The sequence below is a fragment of the Cavia porcellus genome, unplaced genomic scaffold, assembly GCF_034190915.1.
Source record: "Cavia porcellus strain 051 isolate PalLab524CR breed Dunkin Hartley unplaced genomic scaffold, mCavPor4.1 scaffold_33, whole genome shotgun sequence".
Taxonomy (NCBI): Eukaryota; Metazoa; Chordata; class Mammalia; order Rodentia; family Caviidae; genus Cavia; species Cavia porcellus.
In genome coordinates, this window is record NW_026947516.1 from 34,816,957 (window position 1) to 34,836,864 (window position 19,908).

Consider the following 19,908-nt stretch of genomic DNA (forward strand, 5'->3'; position numbering starts at 1 on the left):
CTCACACAGTGGTAAACTTATCCTTGTCTGATGTTTGCTATGGACAGAAAAAAAGAGCAAGATGTAGAGATGCAATCCAAACACCATCATCCCCAGAGTGACAGGGAAAATGAGAACTAGAGGTATCTTTTTTGTGTGGCTTCTTTGGATATCTATAGTAGAAATCTTTAAACTTAAAAGAGTGAACACCTGAATATTGAGAAGTATAATTCTTGAAGCGTATTTTCCGTTGGGATTCTGTTTAGATTTTGTCCTTTAAGTTCTGTTGGCATGGAAAGCCAACTTGGAATTCTTTCCATTATGTAAGAGAAAAAGATAGCAGGCACTAGGACTACAAGGTCAGCCGTGGGTTTTGACAACAGTAAACCATGTATTCGTTCCTAATGAGTTTGAGTTATCCTGACATTGTGTATCTGTCCAAAATTGTTTAAAAATAAACTTTATTATCTAGAATAGTTTTATATTTACAGAAAATTGTGAAGATAATACAGAGTTCATAAACCTTTAACTCATTTCTCTTATTAATGTCTTATAGCATTGTACATTTATTAAAGTAAATAAACCAATAATTATGCAATTACTAAAATTCATTTTTATTCATATTGTCTGAATATTTCCCTAATGTTTTCTTTATGTTCCAGATTCTCATCTAGGAAACTATATTGTCCTTAGGAGTCATGCCTCTTTAGGCTACTCTTGACAACAATTTCTCGATCTTGCTTTTGGTGACCTAGACAGTTTTGAGCATTACAGGTCAAGCATTTTGTAGATTGTTTCACAATCAAGATTGGTCTCCTGTTTTTCTAATGATTAGAGTTATAGGAGTTATAGGCTTCAGAAGAAAGCACACAGAGGTAAAATGCCATTTTTATTACATCATATTATGTGTTCATACTATTAACATGGTTTATGATTATTGGTGTTAATGTTGATCATTTAGCGAAGATGGTTATAGTTAAGCTTTTCTGCTGGAAAATTCTTTTTTCCTGTCTTCCTTGAGAAGGAAGTCACTATGTGCAGGCCACACTCAGGGCTGTAGAGTTAATTTCCGACTCCATGAGGGCAAAGTAACTATGTAGATTATTTGGAATTCTTTTGCATGGAAAATGTCTATTAATATTCATTTTTATTCACTCATTTATATAGACTCATATATTTACTTTATTTTTGCCTACATTATTTTTTTTGCAGTATTTAAGATTGAACCCCAGGCCTTCCCACTGAGTTACATCCACAGTCTTTTTTATTTTATTTTTTAAATTTTGAGACAGGGTATTGCTAAGTTGCTAAATTTCCTGGGTGAGCAATCACTCCTGCCTTGGCCTCCCAGAATGCTGGGATTACAGGCATGTGGCATCGTACCTGGTTCAATCTCACTTAATTTTTAAATTGCTGACATATATTAATAAATCTTTATTATGTTTATGCTCGGAATTCTTCTCTTTAGCACTTTTTTTCTTGTCAGCTTCCTACTAGACATTGTGCATTTTATGGATACAGACACATGATTGGCTGATATTGGTTCTCAATACAGTTCTGATAGATAGAAAATTTAAAGTAAAAATTCTATTCTGATTACCATTTGGTGACCAGCTGTGGATTAGGTATAGATTGATTGTAACACTGGAAAAGAGGGAGATGTACATGTATGTAAGCATGTATTTAAATTCTATGGTCCTAGAGTCTCAGAGAGAGAGTTATTACCTTTCAATGTCACAAAAATACTGGGTTATAGCACACTGGATAAGTGCTCAAGTGACCTAGAGACTCTTCAGTTATGAAATAAACTGATGGATGCACCTCTAACTGAAAGTGCTGTGCTTTGCTGCATTTTGTTTTGTTACTATTGGGTAGCATAGGTTTGCCTTTGGGCATCCAATTGTACAACTTCTAGTCCTTATATGTGTAATGGGGAAGACAACTATGATTCATTTTGAAAAGCAAGAGGTGTATGCATCCCACTCTATATCCAGGCTGGGGATTTCTAGGTTTGTGCTAGGACATTTTTGTATAATACATGAAAATGAAACTTCATTTGAATTTCATAATTACCTACTACTGGTATGATTTAGAAGCAGCTGGTAGGTCAATATGGTGCTCTTTTTATGCATTTTAGCACTGAGAAAAACATAATGCTAGATATGCCATCATTGAAGTTTCCCAACACACACACATATAGTGGTGATACTGATGCCTGAGACTCAGCAAAGATAACACTCATCTCAACTTGACTTACTTTTTAATTCCCTCCAAAGATGAATGAGAATAATCACTGGCCTATATCTACAACACAGTTCTATTTTTTCCTAAATGAGTTCACCAGAGGATCTAACAGCATAAATCTAATTTCTCATGAATTAAATGAAGACAATCATGAATGCAATTAATGCTTTAAATTGAACCAAATATTTTCATGAATACAGACTCTGGATCCAAGTAGGAGATGTTATGGGTGAGCAGCAGGTTGGCAATGAGTAAATGCTGCTCAGCAGGTTGGAGATGTACAGCTGGAGGAAGATCATGAAATTTAGCTAGTATACTAGCCAAAACACCAATCGGGAAAGCAGAGGATCCACCCTGCAATTTAAAAATTCTGTGTAGACTTAGAGGTCCACTGGAGTACCAGGCCACACAAGAAACATGAATATCTTTGGAGAGAGCTTCAACAGGATTTGCCTTTGAAGAGGCCCCTCCCACCTTCTGGAAAACAAAACAACAAAACACCTCCTGTTGCCCTTAATGTTAATGGTAGAAGACTGTTGCTATGGTGATGCTAATTTCAACACTGTTGCCTGTGGACTTCACATGAACTGGCTGTTTTAAACTTCTGCAAATGTCATTTACAAAATGAAAGCCCATTAATGATTAGCGAGGGCACAATGTTCCACTTTAATTAGAATAATAAGGAATGCTGATGCACAAAGTACAGGTTTGTGAATCGCTACTGTGCCTAGACTGTCAAAATTAATTACTACGGATGAGGAATTGCTTCTATTTTTTAAGGAAACTTCAGAACAGTTGTATTTTGACTTAAAAAGAATTAAAAATTCCCTTTTAAATTCAAAGGTTAAAGGAAAAAAGAATATCTTTGCAGTAATATGTGCAAAAATTAACTGTGAAGAGCCAAGCAGAAGTTAAAACCAAGGGTCAGATACTTTTAATTGAACGAGAACTGAAGAAAGTCAACCATTTGTGATTTTTAAAAATAAGAAAGGGGTGATGTAGGTAAGCTGTTTACATATTTAGAAAAGAACTATCTTAAAAAAGTACCACATTTGGCAAATATCTTGATACTGGATATATTTGAATTTATGTGTCCACATAAGGAAGTAAAGAACATTTAAAACAACTGGAAATAGACAAGAAGAAATGAAATTAAGTTCTATACATAGGTTTCCTATGGCTAATGATCAACTTACCTTAAAGAGTTTTTTTCACCTGAACAAATTTTGTGGCACAATCTGAAGATGAAATGGGAGGGGGTATGTTTCATATTTAAATTTGTTTATACATGGTCTGCTGCAAAGATTGCTTTGGATGATTTTCTTTTTTGATGCTCTAAAATCCCATCCTGGATCATCCCCTAGCCAGTGAAATCATTTTATGTCATTAGTGCACCCAACCAAAAACTGATAGTATTTCTACTGGGTGAGGAAGGAGCAGTACACATTTTTCACTATCAGACAAATCTCCCTACAGAAGTTTCAAATCTGTGAGCTTTGGCAAGGTGTGAGGAAGGGGGATGACACCAATCCTCTATGCTGTCTCTAGAGCAATCCTTGAAAAATCCTATCATATGTTGGGTCTTCAGTCAAGCAATACGATAGGGCCTGTAGAACTATCAAATTACCTGTGTTATGGAGGTGAAAGCTGAATTTGTGGTAGCCTCATTTGTCTATCTGATATTAAGCTAGGAGTATTTCACTTGGGAAGACAGGTGACATTTGCATTTAAAAGAGTAAAGAAAGAAGTTAGGGAACCTTTGTATTTAGCTTTAAATCTATACTCCTCAACAAAAGGAAACAAAGTTATATAAACAATATCTTCTATATTTTATTAGGAGATCAAAAAAATAGGGGAAGGCATTACCGTCATGCCCACATTAGTTGCATGGGTGGTTATGGGGGCTTACATGTTTTCTTTATCTTTTTCTACGTTTTCCACAGTGAAAACTTATTATTTTTGTTATGAGGGAGAAAACTTACAAATATTAATTTTTTAAAAAGCATTGCATAGATGTCCAGTTTCAACTTGCAAATAGAGCTATATAGAGATAGGCCCCATCCTTATAGCAAGAAAAAATTTGAATAGATAAATTCATGACTTTCCATCATCTATCAGAGAAGGGATGTCAGGAGACATTGGGAGAGTGACAGATATCTTCAATGAGACACAGGGCTCAAGCATTTAGATCCCTGGGCAAAGCCATAAGATGCTACTGAGACTGGTCGGAAAATGAAATTGTTGGATGAATGTGAGAGCTATCCTGAAAGTGGGAAGTATCGGTCCCATGCTTTTTCCTCCAGGAGTGGCACCAGGCTCTCACAGGGAGGATGGAGAGAATCTGGAGGAAGCTCCCCTCACCCTCCTTGTTGCTGGTTGAAGAGACTCTTAGGAGCCAGATACTGTAAATTTACCTATGCACTGCTCTCTTAAGGAATGGAAAGCTTAATCTGCAGTTGGAAGAGTATGACTTGATAGCACTGGTGAAACACGTTTGCAGACTCTGAGGTCACATAGAATTAAAAAGAAAAGCACTTCATTTCACCCTCAAAACAATAAATCAGCCTGCTGAGGGAAGGCTTTGAGGTGACAGACTGATGCTTTGGTGGGTACCTAGTACAACTTTGGGAAGAAAATTGGAAGCTGGGGAAACTCTACCACTGGAGGAAAGGGAAGAGGCAATTGTGAGGGCTGTACTCTCAAGGAACAGGCTATGTGTGTACTGATCTGATGATTAGAGAATGTCTCACAGCCTGTGGCCATGCTAATAAGCCTCATAGAATCAACTCATGCTACCAGAGGGATCTAAAGTCATTGACACCCATTGCAGCAACCAACATCAAACAGCCTGATTGTCAGCCACACTAAGGGCCAATTTATCTCAATATGTCATACTCTACAAAGGGTCTGACTTGTACCATCCTGTCTAAAATTCAAAGTACACCTAAAGACAAGAAACTCACTGCAAAAAGAGAAAAAAACTATCATTAGACTCAGACTTAGATATGCCACTGTCTTCTGAATGATCAGACAGGAAATTTTAAATAGCCATAATGAATATGTTAAAAAATGGAAAAGGAAGACAATATACAAGATCAAGATCATTTCAGCATAGAGCTGAATATTGTAACTAAATGAAATGGAAATGCTAGAAATCAAAATCACGGTAACAAAACTGAAGAATGCTTTAAATGGGTTTAATCTATAGATTCAACCCAGAGAAGAATCAGTGAACTTGCAAGAGAAACAGAAACTACGCAAACTGAAAGCAAAAGAAAAAGAGGAAAACAATGCATTTTTAATATGAATGTAAACGTTTTTCAGTACTACATTGGATTCCAGACAACAGCTACTTTCCAGATTAACAATTTGATGCAATTATGCTGATCAAATACAAAGAAATAGTAGTTTGAGATTTTACTCAAAGACTTCTGATAAGCAACCAAGGTAGTGGAAAATATTTCATGGACTAGTGATCATCCAGTTGTTTATAATCATGTATTTTTAAAATATTTTAGATTAAGAGATTTATAAGTTGAAAATGATCCTAAGCATAAAATAATAAATATGAACCAGGCATGGTGGTGCTTGTCTATAATCCCAGAACTCAGAAGGCTGAGGCAGGAGCATTGCCATAAGTTCGAGACCATCCTGGGCTACATAGCAAATTCAAGGCCAGTCTGAACTATATAATGAGATGTTTCAAAAAGCAAAACAAAACAGAAAAAAAAATGTGCTTTCTCCCACTGACCAGAATTCATAACAGTTAGCATTTTAGTCTTTGCTCAAAGCTTTTAAATATAAAATCAATGCTGGTAAAATTTAGATCTTCTTTGATGCTCACTCCTCTGTACCATAACCACTGTGATAATTTTGATGTACATTTTTCCAGGCATTTCATTTAAATTAAAAAAAATTTTTAAATTCATTTTATGTTTATTTTTATTTTTGTTTTTTGTAGTACAGGGCATTGAATACAGGGCCTTGTATATGTTTAGGCAAGAACATTACCACTGAGCTAAACTTCCTACCCATGTTTTAAATACTTCTCTATACATCAAAAGCAAAGATCACCAGACACAATAGCACAGGCATATAGTCCCAGCACTCTGGGAGACCGTGGCAGGAGAATTGCAAATTCAAGCCCAGCCTGAACAACTTAATGACTTAGGGATGGTCTGTCTCAAAATAAAAACTAAAAAAAGATTTATAATAAAAAAAGAAAAAAATTTTTAAAAATTTAAAAAAATAAAAAAGACCTGGAGGTATAGCTCAGTGTGAAGGCCCTGGGTTCAAACTCCAATACCAGAGGAATAAAGGGCAAAGGACTTTTAAAATGGTCTTACTAACACCCAAGGTTTCAGCTACAATGTTAGATTTCAGAAATCTTGGTTATATAAAAATCATATCTAAATCAATATCTCTAAGCCAGACCAACCTATCTTTCTCTTCTGGAACCTACACAGACCTTATCTGTCAGTGCTTGTTGGATGTCACAAGTCATTTCAAGCTCAAATGTCCATGATCAAATTGTCACTCCAAATGTCTTTTTTCTTCAGTGTCCCCTGTCTCACTGCTAAGAATCACCAATTATTCATTATCCAGCAATCATGATGTGACCCCCTGACAGGTCTTTCTTTTTTCTCTTTGCACTTTCTTAGCTATGTTACTTACCATCAAGCCTGACCAATTTTTACCTTGGAAATATTTCCCAAATGTGTGTCTTTCTACCATCTCCTTTCTACCAGGATCTTTGTTCAAGCACTGTCAATTGTCACCTAGCTTTCATCAATAGTCTTCAAGTATGTATATCAAAAGGTCCCATCCTCATCATTTATATCATTCAAAGAACTTTTTGAGTATTTTCTTCTCCTCTTCTAGTACCAGTCACACTGTCACTTTAGTCCCTTGCATCAACAATTTCCCTTCTGCTAAAGCATCTTGGATGATCTCCTTTTTGTATGTGTGTTAATACTTACCCATCCTTAGTGTCAATGCCATTTTCTACTCTGACTATCCCTACATTGGAAGGATCAAATATATCCTCTAGAACAGTATTTGGGGTATACATTATGGTAAATATTTATGGAATGAATGAATGAATCAGTTAAGAGCATATCTCTAGGAAACTACTTGACACTTCTCTTAGGCAAGGAGAATCCAACTATTTAAGTGCATTGGAATTAGAAAACATTTCAGCATTTGTGAGAAATTTTGAAAGCAGTGATAAGAAGCAGTTTCTATTTTCAAAAATGTAGCCAAGGTTAAATAAAATATACCAAGTAAAAAATAACTTCATACTAAATTGGATAATTATGGGTGAAATTGGCCATTTACACTTCAACAATAATCAGAGACACCCTTGTAAACTATGCCTCTTTAATGAATAATAATGCATTTTATAGCTTTATAGTTTCATTTTAGCATTTGAGAACAGTTCACAAATATAGTAATTAATCTCTGCAGTGGTATTGTACTCTTACATTACAGGCTAATTCAAGAAAGTAAATCAACAGATTTCAAAAGCATGGGGAAAATTCTTGGATGCCTAAGAAAAAATTCTTATATCCTGTATTTTTGTAGTCATAAGTACACTTTTTACTTAGAACTGAAATAAAGAGATAAATATTTTAGCTTTTAAATTTAAATTATATGCAAATTTATGACTTAATTCCTTTAATTCTCTGGGGACTTTTTTTATTGTGATAAAATGCATAGTGAAACCTTTATGCTGTTGGTGGTATTGTGGTACTTGCACTTGAACTGAAGGCCTTCTCACTGAACTAAATTCCCAGGCAGGCCTTTCTAAAAATTTTGAGACAGGATCTCAATACTGTCAAGTTTTCAAAGTTGGGCTCAAACTTGTGATCCTCCTACCCTCTCTTTCTAGATTTCTGGGATTGTAAGCGTGCATCACCACACTGGCTCATTTTAATTATTTTTATGTATACAATTCAGTGGCATTAAGTACATTTACAGTATTGTGTAACCATCGCTACTATCCATCTCCAGAATTTTTGTCATACCAAAAAGAAACTTGTACCAATTACACTATAACACTATTTTGCCCTCAACCCAGTGCTAGGTAACCAGTAAGCTGCTATTTCTATGAATTTGACATTCTAGGTTTTTCATGTGAGTGGAATCAGACAGTATTTGTCCTTTTGTGTCTGGCTTATTTCACTAAGCAAAATATCTTTGTCTTGGTTACTTTTCTCTCTCATTGTTGAGACAAAATATCTGATGCCCAAAGTTAGGGAAAAAATGGTTTACTTCTTACAGGTTGGACCTTTCATTCCATACTCAGCTGGCTCCAAGCAGCAGGGTCACATGGCAAGCTGCACAAGCAGCACGCAACAACAGCCAAAAGAAAGACATGCCTTCTCCCCACCATTATACTGTATGCTGACTCCAGCTGTAGGCAGGTGTAGCACTCATACTTTAGACAACAAACCAATCACAATACTAGATTTAGCTGCATTCTTGATTGCATGAAACTTGGGGAGGACACTGACATAAACCATGACAGGCTTCAAGGTTCTTGTACATTATAGCATATCTTAGAATTGCACTCATTTTTTAAGGCTTAATAATAGCCCATTATGTATATAAGCCACATTTTGTCTACCTATTTATCTGATGATAGACAGTAGAGTTATTTCTATCTTTTGGATATTGTGAATAATGATCTTATGATTAAAGTATAAGAATATGTTTGAGTCTATGCTTTCACTTCTTTTGAGTATAAACCTCCAAGCAAAATTGATGGGTTATATGACAATTCTATTTAGCTTTGTGAAGAGCCACTAAACTATTTCTCATAGTGGATGCACCATATCACATTCCTACCAGGAATGTTGAAGGGCTCCAATTGTTCTATAACCTCATCAACTACACTTTTATTTTTATAGTAATCATCACACTATATGTAAAGAGATATCTCATTGTGTTTTGTTTTGCTTTGCTTCATCAGGGCTCGTGATTCAGGCCAGGGCTTTGTTCATGCCAAGTGTGTTCTACTGCTGAGCTATACCCAGCCATTTATGGTGCTTTTGATTGCATATCTCTAGAAACTAGTGACATTTAGTATATTTTGTATGCTTAATTCCTTTTTGAAAGTTGTTCCTATTCTGCCAGAAGGAAATGAAACATTTGGAATAATCAGTTTTATTCTTTACATTAAGAAGTCATGGTTTGTTTTCAAGACCAGTTACAACTGCCTGTCTTGAGCTCATAGTAGGCCCTTGCTCTATTTGTTTTCTATTTTCCCCAGCACAAGGACAAGGACTATGAGTTTCAGGAGAGCAGGGGCTAGGCCTGTACTGTTCATTACTAAAATAGCTTTCCTTACCAAACTTGATCCTCCCCAGGTGCCTTACTTGTCACAGTCAAAAGCTTAGAAGACATCTGGAGCACTGGCTTTTCCTCTTTCTTGACTTCCAATGAATTGAGACCTTACATTCCTGTATCCAACCATCTCTCATGATCTACACTGCTGCCATTATCTAGATCTAATTTATCAGTGGTGCTTGCCATACTTCTAACTGGTTTTCATTGTCTCCACTCTGGCCCCTACTATTGTCACATCCCAACCCACACACTCCAAGTGCTTTCTGTACTTGGCAGCCAATTAATTCTTGTCGATCTAGTCCAGTCTCTGACTCTACTATATATATCAAAGCACCAGCATAAATCAAAATAGAAACAAAATGTCTTCATCAAACTTCTCCTAGGGCTTTGAGAAAGGTCAATATTTGCATTTCAAAGGTTTTCCTCTTTGGGGTTGCAAAACAAGCATTCAAGGCTGAACTTCAACAGCCTTATTTACAAACTACGTATATTTGCTAATTTATAATAAAACTGGACATAATGTTTGGTAATAAGTATTACTTTATGTTGTGAACATTAAAAAATAATACAGATCATCTGTCTAAATGTTCTTATTTATGGTTGTGTATACTTGATCTGCAAAGACAATTAGAAGTCCGAGGCATTTAGACATTTAAAAGATAGTCTTCTTTGAAAAGAACACATGAAACTTGGAAATATATATTTATTCTAACACTCAAGTTAAAGAATTGGACATTGCCCAATTATATGGAATTAGCTTTTAAAGATTAAAAAACTGGGTTGAATTATACCTTTACAATGTATAACCTTTAAGAATTATTTACATAGATTCTCACTGGTTTATAGCAGAAGAAATGCTGTTTTTTTTTTAAGAATCATCCCCCAATATTCCACAGAGCAATGAAGTTCAGAGAGTAATAAAATTATGTAAGGATATACATATTATTTTATTACATCCACAGAATTTATACTTTTGGACTCTTCTGCCTAAATTTAATTTACCATTGGTTTTTTTTTTATTTCACTGCTGCATGACTCTGGTGTTTTATATCCCATATTAAATTTCCCACAGATATTTTAAAGCATATTATTACTCTATATAGCAGCAATAATGTGTTCACTATAGCCACAACTATTGTTTAATAATCTTTGTAATTACATTACCATTTCTTTTAATTTTATAACACTTATATTTAGGCAATGGCTAGCAAAAAATTAAAAAAAGAATTCTACATTTACAAAGTACAATGATAAATTCTGTAGATGTTGGTATATTCAAGCATGAAACTTTGAATAAAATTACTAACTTTGAGAAGTATATGCAACAAATTTAAGCACTCTTTTTTCACTCTGCTCCTTATAAAACTTGGTGATAAATGTGTTAGTTCGCTACAGAACTAGGAGGTATTTGGATAAAAATATTACTGATCTGGGATTCATGATTACCCAAGCAATATTGATTTGCTGAGGGAATTTTTCTCCATTCTTATTCAGTGTTTTTAATTTAAAATATTTCATGTTTATATTGCTTTTTTCTATGTTTTACTGAATTAATTCTAAATTTCTCAGGCCACTATAACTACTGTAAGGCCCAAACTTCCAGATTATATTATTCAGTATTGCTCCACTCATCCTAGACCCTGCAGAGGTAGCTATTTTTATCTATTCTATTAGACATCAGGATTTTTAGGTTTTAATTTTAAAGAAATGTTCCACATCTGAGCCCTCTGATATAGTTGCAGTTACAGTCAGATAAAGTCTCAGGAAAAATGACTTTGTAGTTTGGATATGTTTTCTCCATCCTTCCACGTTAATTTTTTCCAGTTCCCAAGTGAAAACAAGATTAGTATGCTTCGAATTCACCAGCTGGTATAGAAAGATGAAACATCTCCTCAACACGAAGTGGTTCCTTTTCAGCTTATACATCTTTTCAAGCAGTATATTCAAGGCGTCAGAATATAATTGCCAATTTTGCTGATGATGAATTGAGACTGAGGCAATGTAAGGATGCCTTTTGGTATTCTGCAGTGCTTACGTAAAAAGAAATGGCTTGGTTAGTAACAGTATATGAAATACAGTTAGACAAACAGCTCTGAAGTCCTTGATAAAAAGAAAAGTTTATTTAAGGTACAGTCATGATATGACTGTTACAGCTGTACTCAAAAATAACCCTTTAACTTTTCTTTTTGGGGTACTAGGAATTGAACCCAATACCTTGCCACTAAGATATGTATCCCTTTTTGGTTTTTATTTGGAATCAGGATTTCGCTAAATCACTAATTTACCCAGACTGTGCTTGAACTTGTGATGTTCCTGCCTCAGTCTCCCATATTTCTGGGATTATAGACACGCACAACTGCATCTGGCCAAAATTGTCTATTTTAATCAATATTAAGTATTTCATGATTAATTTCTTTTCTATATATTTGATAATGATATCTTCTATTAACAGAAAGAGGCAAGAAAGGTAGAGAATAACTAAATTAAGTAAATATCAAACTTAGAATCTTTTATTTCCTAATGGATATAATTATGGCTATCTTTATGTATCCTACATTATACTCCTCACTCCAACTTGCTTCAAATTTTTTAATATTTAAGACATAAGTTCATGGGCATTCACTGATCCATCTTGGTCTCTGTAACCAGCCTGTTAATTTTGACAGAAGAAGGATTTAAAGATGTTTTTCTAAAATATTCTTACAACAGGTTTGGCAATAGTAGTTGCTACAGAAATATATTCACTTAAAAATATTTCTCCAAAACAGTAACTATCAAAGATTAATTACAGGTGAGACAACCAGTTAACCAGCCTCACAAAGCACCAACTGAAATATGGAAAAGAAATAAGTCAATGATAGAAATTGCTTCTAAATAGTATAATTCAATCATCTTCAATCCCAGTGCTATTATCTAGAATAAAAATATTTTATGGAACATTTCTAAAAATTATTATCAATTTGTTTATAAGGATACCTGTTAAAATCAGTTTACAGAGCTTAATCACCAGAAACAAAACCAACTATCTAGTATTATTCTTCTTGTATATAAGATTATATAATATTTATATAAGGATGTACAAAGATTCATAAGATGCAAGTATTGTCAAGGAGTTCACAGTCTAAATGGGGAAAAAATTAACCAAATATTTTAAGGAAGAGCTAAACCAGAAAGATGACTTAGGGTGCTAGAAAGGCTGCTATGGAGCCCTTTCAATCTTTAGTGTCTGCTCTAAAGTAACTTTAAAATAAATAAATATTACTGATATAATTTCAAATGGAAATACATACCTGTTAAATATCTCTTCTAGTGCTGGGCCTGAAGTTTTCCAAGAATAACTTCTTAGAATTGGAGACATATATAAAGGGGAAATAAATGGGCCCACTCATAAAGCTTTTATTTCCTTTCTCTCATTGCAAGGAATATTTTCAAGTTAAATAAATGCATATTGCATATGTGTCAAGTTTGGATTTTAAACTGAACTCATACAAATTACAGATTCCTTTTCCTTTTCTTTCTTTCTTTCTTTCTTTCTTTTTTTTTTTTTTCTTTTTTTGGTGGTGGTGCTAAGAGTTGAACCCAGGGCCTTTACATTGAGTTATATCCCCTTTTTATTTCAAGGCAGAGTCTTGCTAAGTCACTAAGTTGCTCAGGCTGGATTTGAAGTTGCAATCATGCTGTTTGAGCCTCCCAGAGCGCTGGGATCACAGACATATGTCACCACGCTTGGCTTGCTTTTCTTTCTGTCTAGGAGATTATATGGATTTTAACTATGAGAAAATCCTTTTACAGAAAGCTCCAGAATAAGAAAAAGTGACCAAAGCAAAAAGGAAGAAAACGACACAAAAATTGTTTCTAAAACAACAAAGAAGCAAGTTAAAAATTACTCTTTGCACTGACTCTGACATGAAATGGCTTTGGGGACCAAGATGGATTTGGATGCACCAGGAAAGAAAAACAAAACAAAATAAAACAGTTGAAAGTTTTAAGAAGAGCACGGAGGCTTCTCGGCTTCATCCACCCAGGAGTTAATGATATCACAGAAAACGTGATCATTTGCTGAATGCTGACAGTGGGTTAAGCCTCATGTAGGGCATGTTCTTAGGAGCTTTTCAGACTGCTGAGAAAGGCAGAGAGTTTTTCCTTTCTTCCACTTTGTACAAAGATTTTAAAATTTTTTTGCAAGGTGACAACATAGACTTATACAATGCATTCACAGTTTATTTTTTAAAAACGAAGAAACAGTAATATGAACATGGAGAGATGGAGAGAAAGAGAACTTGACTGTATGTTAAATGTTGACATCCTTCCTTAATGAAGTATTTGAAGTATTTCTCTCCCTCTCTCTACCCCTGACTCACTCACCCTATCGCCTGAAATGACTGAGGGGTAGAATGAATAGGATTTGAAGTTTTCCCATTGAGAATGGGACATTTTCTGCAACCAGGTCAGTGTTCAAAGGACTAATGCTGTAAGGAAATTATTGGAAGGGGAGCGGCAGTTCAGAGTTATTAAGTTATTTTAAAATGTTGTCTGAGCTGCTGCTGACCTTTGTACTGTGAACAGGATGCTGCTTCCCAGGGGGACAGGATAAGAAGCAATTAGAGAAGTCACGTAGAGCTCAGGAATCTTGGGGAAGTTGTGCATACCCCAGACTTTATGGGAACTCTTACAAATGAAAACAAAGTAATTTGATCAGGGATATATTTGGGTCCTAGAAAATATTCTAAATATGTAAGTCATACTGAATATATATGTTTTTTAAAAATGATTAGTACAATAATTTAGATATACATAAAGATTATATTCATTCTAAGGAAATTGCACTTGTATATGATATATTTTGATTCCCGTTTTTCCTCAATCTCCTAACCTTCCTTCAACCCCTCTTATTCTCCCTATTTAAAAAGCTTTGTTTCCAATTTACCCTTTTTTATTGTTTTTCCCTTCCTTCCTTTTCCCCTTCTTCCTCCTTAGTTCCTCTTTTCCTGAATAATTTCTTCCTATTTCACAATACCTATTGTACATTTTGGTCCTTATTTACTCTTGGTCTCTCACACCAGGGAGATGATGCAATGGTAACACAGGTATGTCCAATTAATTTCACTTAAGAGTATTGTATCAAGGTGCATCCATTTATTGAGAAATTTCTTGTTTATTTTGTACAGCTGAGTAGTACTTCATTATATAAAGAAACCACATATTTTTATGCATTCCATAGTACTAGCAAAACAAAAACACCAGACCTGAGGATCAACGGAATAGATAAGAAGATGTAGAAGCAACTCCAAGGATACTCAATCACATCATCTTTGACAAAGGGTCCAAACACATTCAGTGGAAGAAGGATAGTCTCTTTAATAGATGATGCTGAAAAAACTGGCTTTCTACATGTCGAAAACTAAAACTATACCCATGTCTATAACCAGGCACTAAACTAAAATAAAAAATGGATCAAAGATCTATATATTAAAACAGAAACACGAAATCTGCTGGAAGAGAGAATAGACAGAATTCTTGAAGACATAGGTATATGCAAAGATTTCATCAATAAAACACTGTGCATATGGGAAAAATACAAAAAATCAATAACTAGGATCTCATCCTATTAAAAAGCTTTTGTACAGCAAAAGAAATCACCAACAGAGTGAAAAGACAACCACAGAGTGGGAAAAAATTAGCTGGTTGTGCCTCAGACAAAGTACTAATATCTAGAACATATAAAGAATTCAAAAAAATCAGACCCCCAAATTTAAAGACATAATACAAAAATGGGCATCTGAGATGAATACACACTTCTAAGAATAAGAAATACAAATGGCAAATAAGTATGTGAAAAAAATGTTCAGCATCACTGATCATTTGAGAGATGCAAATTGAAACAACACTGAGATTCCAGAAAGAATGGTAGTCATTAATAAATCAACCAATAAAAAGTGCTGGTGGGGCTGCGGGGAAAAAGGGACCCTCCTGAACTGATGATGGGAGTGTAGACTGGTACAACCACTATGGAAATCAGTGTGGAGGAGATTCTTTAAAATCTAGAGGTCCCATTTGACCCAGCTATTCCCCTTCTGGGTATCTTCCCAGAAGAATTAAAAACATCACATCACAGTGATATATGTACACCCATGTTTACAGCAGCACAATTTGTAATAGCTAAATCTTGGAAACAACCCAAATGCTCATCTTACTGGATATATTTCTATGAGTGTTTTCCTAATATCCAGCACTTTTTATCTGTTAGAGGTCAATTAGACTTCACTTTGTTTTGGAGGAGGGAAGAAATGCCAATTAACATTTCATGAATACCATTCCTCATGTGCCATACAGTAGTATGGACATCAGATTTAGTAAAATTTTCAAGTAACAGTCAGAATATGGTAGAACCGAGTTTCAAGCATAGATGTTTTTGATTCTATCAGCAATGTTTTTGTTTATCATATCATTATGCCAGAAAGGATGTGTTTAACAAAGTTAGAAAAAGAAAATAAAGCAATAGGTGAAATAATTTACATTTCTTCTTTTGGGGGAGTAGACTTGACTGTTTCCTGTGTGGTACTCAAATTCTTAGAAGTACCATGAATAAGATAGGGCACATCAATGCTATAACTTGTTTATTATAGTAGAGTTTTTCTTTTTGCCTTTACACATTGTATTTTAGCTCCATATATATATATATATATATATATACATAAATCCAACTTTAAGCACAACATATAGCATACAGAATGTTACTTTTTTTGTAAGAAAAAAGTTTATCATTTATGACATTCTCTTAAGTACCAGAGTCCAGTTCCCAAAGTTGATATTATATACACTGTTCCATGAGTCACAGTGGCTGGTCAATTTAAAAGCTCTAGTGAGAACTGGAAAAATAGAAGAGATCTTAGGAATAATACTTAAGAAAAACAGAAGACCCAACTTATATAGAAGTGTTACCTGGTTCTACCTCCTTGTTATTAATAGGGAAAAACGTGATCCCAGATTGGCTGAGTTATACCCTGAGTGATATTGTTACATATAGACAGAAGACAACTTTAAACTTTGGTTTTTGGTGGTTCAGGGGTCAAAATTAGGGCCTTGCACATGCTAGATCTCAGGATTTGGTGTGTACTGTTCAGACATGCATGCTAAGGGCTGTCTCTGAGGCATCGAATTTCATGAGACACAAAAAACTTTATCAAAGACTTGGTAAGCTTTGTAACATTAAAGTTGATGTCCAGATGGTATGATAGATGTATTCAAGCAGTAAATCTAAGTCGACACACTTGAGTTGGGTGGGTGTGGCTCAGTGGTCCAGCACTTGCCGAGCATGTGCAAGACCCTGATTTGATGCCCAGCAGTGCAAACAAAACAAAACAAAACAAAAGACACAAACATGAAAAGATCTTCTGAAGGTAAAAGGAGAGGAGTCATATAACTGAAAAGCACATAAAATTACTCGTATATGTTCATTTATTTATTCATTCTTTCAAATATTTATGGAACACATGCTGCCTGTGAGGCACTATGCTAGAAAAAAAGATAAAACACCTGTCCTCATGTAGTCTGTTATTTCACTCAAGGTTATACAAACTAGCTTTCAAACTACCAAAAGGATATATTTTTCTCTCTTCCTTTCTTCTTTCTTCCTTTTTTCCTTCCTTCTTTCCTTCCTTCCTTCCTTCCTTCCTTCCTTCCTTCCTTCCTTCCTTTGTTCATTCTCTCTTGTATACTGGGGATAGAATTCAGAGCTTCCCACATGCTAGGCAAGTACTCTATCACTGGACTACACCCCAGCCCTAGGATGTATGGTTTTTTATGATTCTGTGAGACAGAAGATTCCAGTATCTACATCTCCCCAAAAAATCTGCAAAACCAAAGGCTAGAATCAATAATCTGTGTAACTCTTTGGCACATCGTTCTCTTTCCATTAATATCTTATCCAGAGTTGTTTTCATGATTATATCATCAATTAATGATTTCTGACTACTCCGTCATGGTGGTTAATGAAAGTCAGCTAATGTGACCTTCGGAGTTATCATACTATGGAGAGAAATCATGACAGAAGAGACTGACCTCTGCGTTATCTTTGTGTATTGAAGTCCTTTGAAAAGTCAGAGCTCCAGGCTTTGGCAGTGATTTCAAAAATTTAATTATCCATAGATAGTCACCAGCATCCTCAAAGACTGACAGTGCAAATTAGATAGCTGATTCTGTTACATTCACTTCATGTCATCAATGGTGCTAAATGGTTAAGTAAAGGGTTTAATATTATTTTTCTGTTCCCTCCTGATAAGATTGATGGACTAAGAATCCTCAAGGGTGATATGAAGATTTATTTTCACTCTTCTGGAAAACTGTCACAAAGAATTTCTATTTCAAGGTCAACATTCATAAAATCAGAGAACATCAGGAGTGGAAATGACTTATGATACTACGTGGTTCAGCTTTCTTTGATGACAGAAAGATAAACTGAGGCCCAGAGAAGTGATTCATGATTGGCCAGATAGCTAGTTAATAGAGAAGCTGGAACTAGATTTCAGGTCCTCTGCTGCCTGATCTACTTAAGATCCCCACTATTTAATTTTGTGAACTGCTAAAAGGTATATTTTGAAGGAAAATTGTATGTGTAAAGGATCTTACCAAAAGCAGCACAGAATTATACATTACACAATATGTTCATATTATAAGAAAAACTATGCCAAAATGCAATCAATTTTCAGACTAAAAGTCAAGGCTGGTATAATTCTTAGAACAAACAGGAGTGGGAAATGGGGAACCATTTTCCAAGTCAGATACTACAGTGCAGCTCTCTTTACAATAGGAGCCCATCTCATTGTCAGAAGATACATCCACAACAAAGCAATCATCACAGTTCTATTTAGCATGTTGACTGGTGTTAGTAAGACATAGTTAACTGCTGCTTCCTCTGTATGTAAATATAGGTACCAAAATAGCAATCAATAATTCAAAGGAAAAAAATCGCCAAAATTTTAATTAGAGCACAAATAAGAACGGGAACAAGAATAAGAGCAAGATATACTGTAAACAAGGGAGGCATCTGAAATCTGAATACTTGCCTGGAATGTAGCAACAGAAGTGATACTGTATGAAATGGACATGGGGTCAGTACTCAAATGCTACCATATCTGAGCTAGGAAACACAAGTTCTAAAAATGAAAGAAACATCCATGAATTCACATAAGGAAGTGGACCGATAAGATGGACATAGGACAGCACCAATCTCAAAAGGTACATCTGGGTTGGTGATCATAGTTCCGTGCAGAGTTATGAGGAAGACAGGCCATAAGAAGTCAGGTGAATCAGAACACAAACCAGTTATTCGGTCAGACACAGCAATGGTAGTAAGAAATGGTGACTGTAAGTGTTAACTTCAATCAAGGAGGTTTTATATTGCAATGTACTAAGGAGGAAGAATCAGAATGTTGTGAGCAACTCAGAAACAATAAATGGCAGTAGAAACATGCCTAGGATTGAGTGAAGAGTAGAATAAATCAAGGTCATGTCTAGCAATCTATATATAACATCCCAAATAATTAACAGGGAAAGATAGATATTCCTGTGGACATGAGTTGCATTTTGAACACTGCATATTAAAAAAGATGAACAGTTATTTCCCCAGAACCCCATTTCTCACTCCTGTGAAGTGCTTCAGAGATATTTAGAAAGGAACCTGATGAAACAAACGCATTACTGCTGATTGAGTCAGCAGGTTTACTACTGAGTTTCATTAGTAAATTCCTCCCAATATTTAGCAACCACAGCTTCTTTGAAGGAGGAAAAGGACCCGTTTGTGTAAAAATCAAATCCTTCCTAAGAGACAGCTGGCAGAAATATAAGGTCAAACAATTCATCTGGTATTTCAGAAAACTAGCAGAAAATCAACCTTCAGCTAGAACTAATATATGTAGAACGGGTTATGACCTCAATTGGTTTCTCCATTTCGGTACCAAGGGGAGTCAGTGAATAACATTTGCTTTCTTCATGAGTGAGTAGAGACTCGAAATAATGCTAACAAATTTAATAACCAATATTTGGGCTGTTCTAGTCATGCTATCCCAAGGAAGATATTACAGAGCTGGAAAAGATCCAGAGAAAAGCAACTAAGATGATAAAGGGAAAAGCTTATCTTTCATTCAAGGACAACTAAACGACTAAAACAGATTAGAATGTCTCAGACCAGGAAGATGAAAATGAAAAGTGTTATTATTAGGGGCATGTGTGAGTAAAGTCAACTCAAGGTAAAAATAAATGTATTCACTGAATTCCAAAGTATTTTGTTGGAGACATTGCTTGAGGTTAAAGGACACAAATTCAAGAGAAATTAAA

General features: G+C 35.0%; 1 protein-coding gene across 19 annotated transcripts in view; it reads right to left on the reverse strand.

Moving 5' to 3' along the window:
• The window catches only part of Dmd (dystrophin), a 2,110,831-nt gene that overhangs the window by 173,447 nt on the left and 1,917,476 nt on the right, over window positions 1-19,908 (reverse strand). The gene's annotated exons all lie outside the window — the stretch shown is intronic.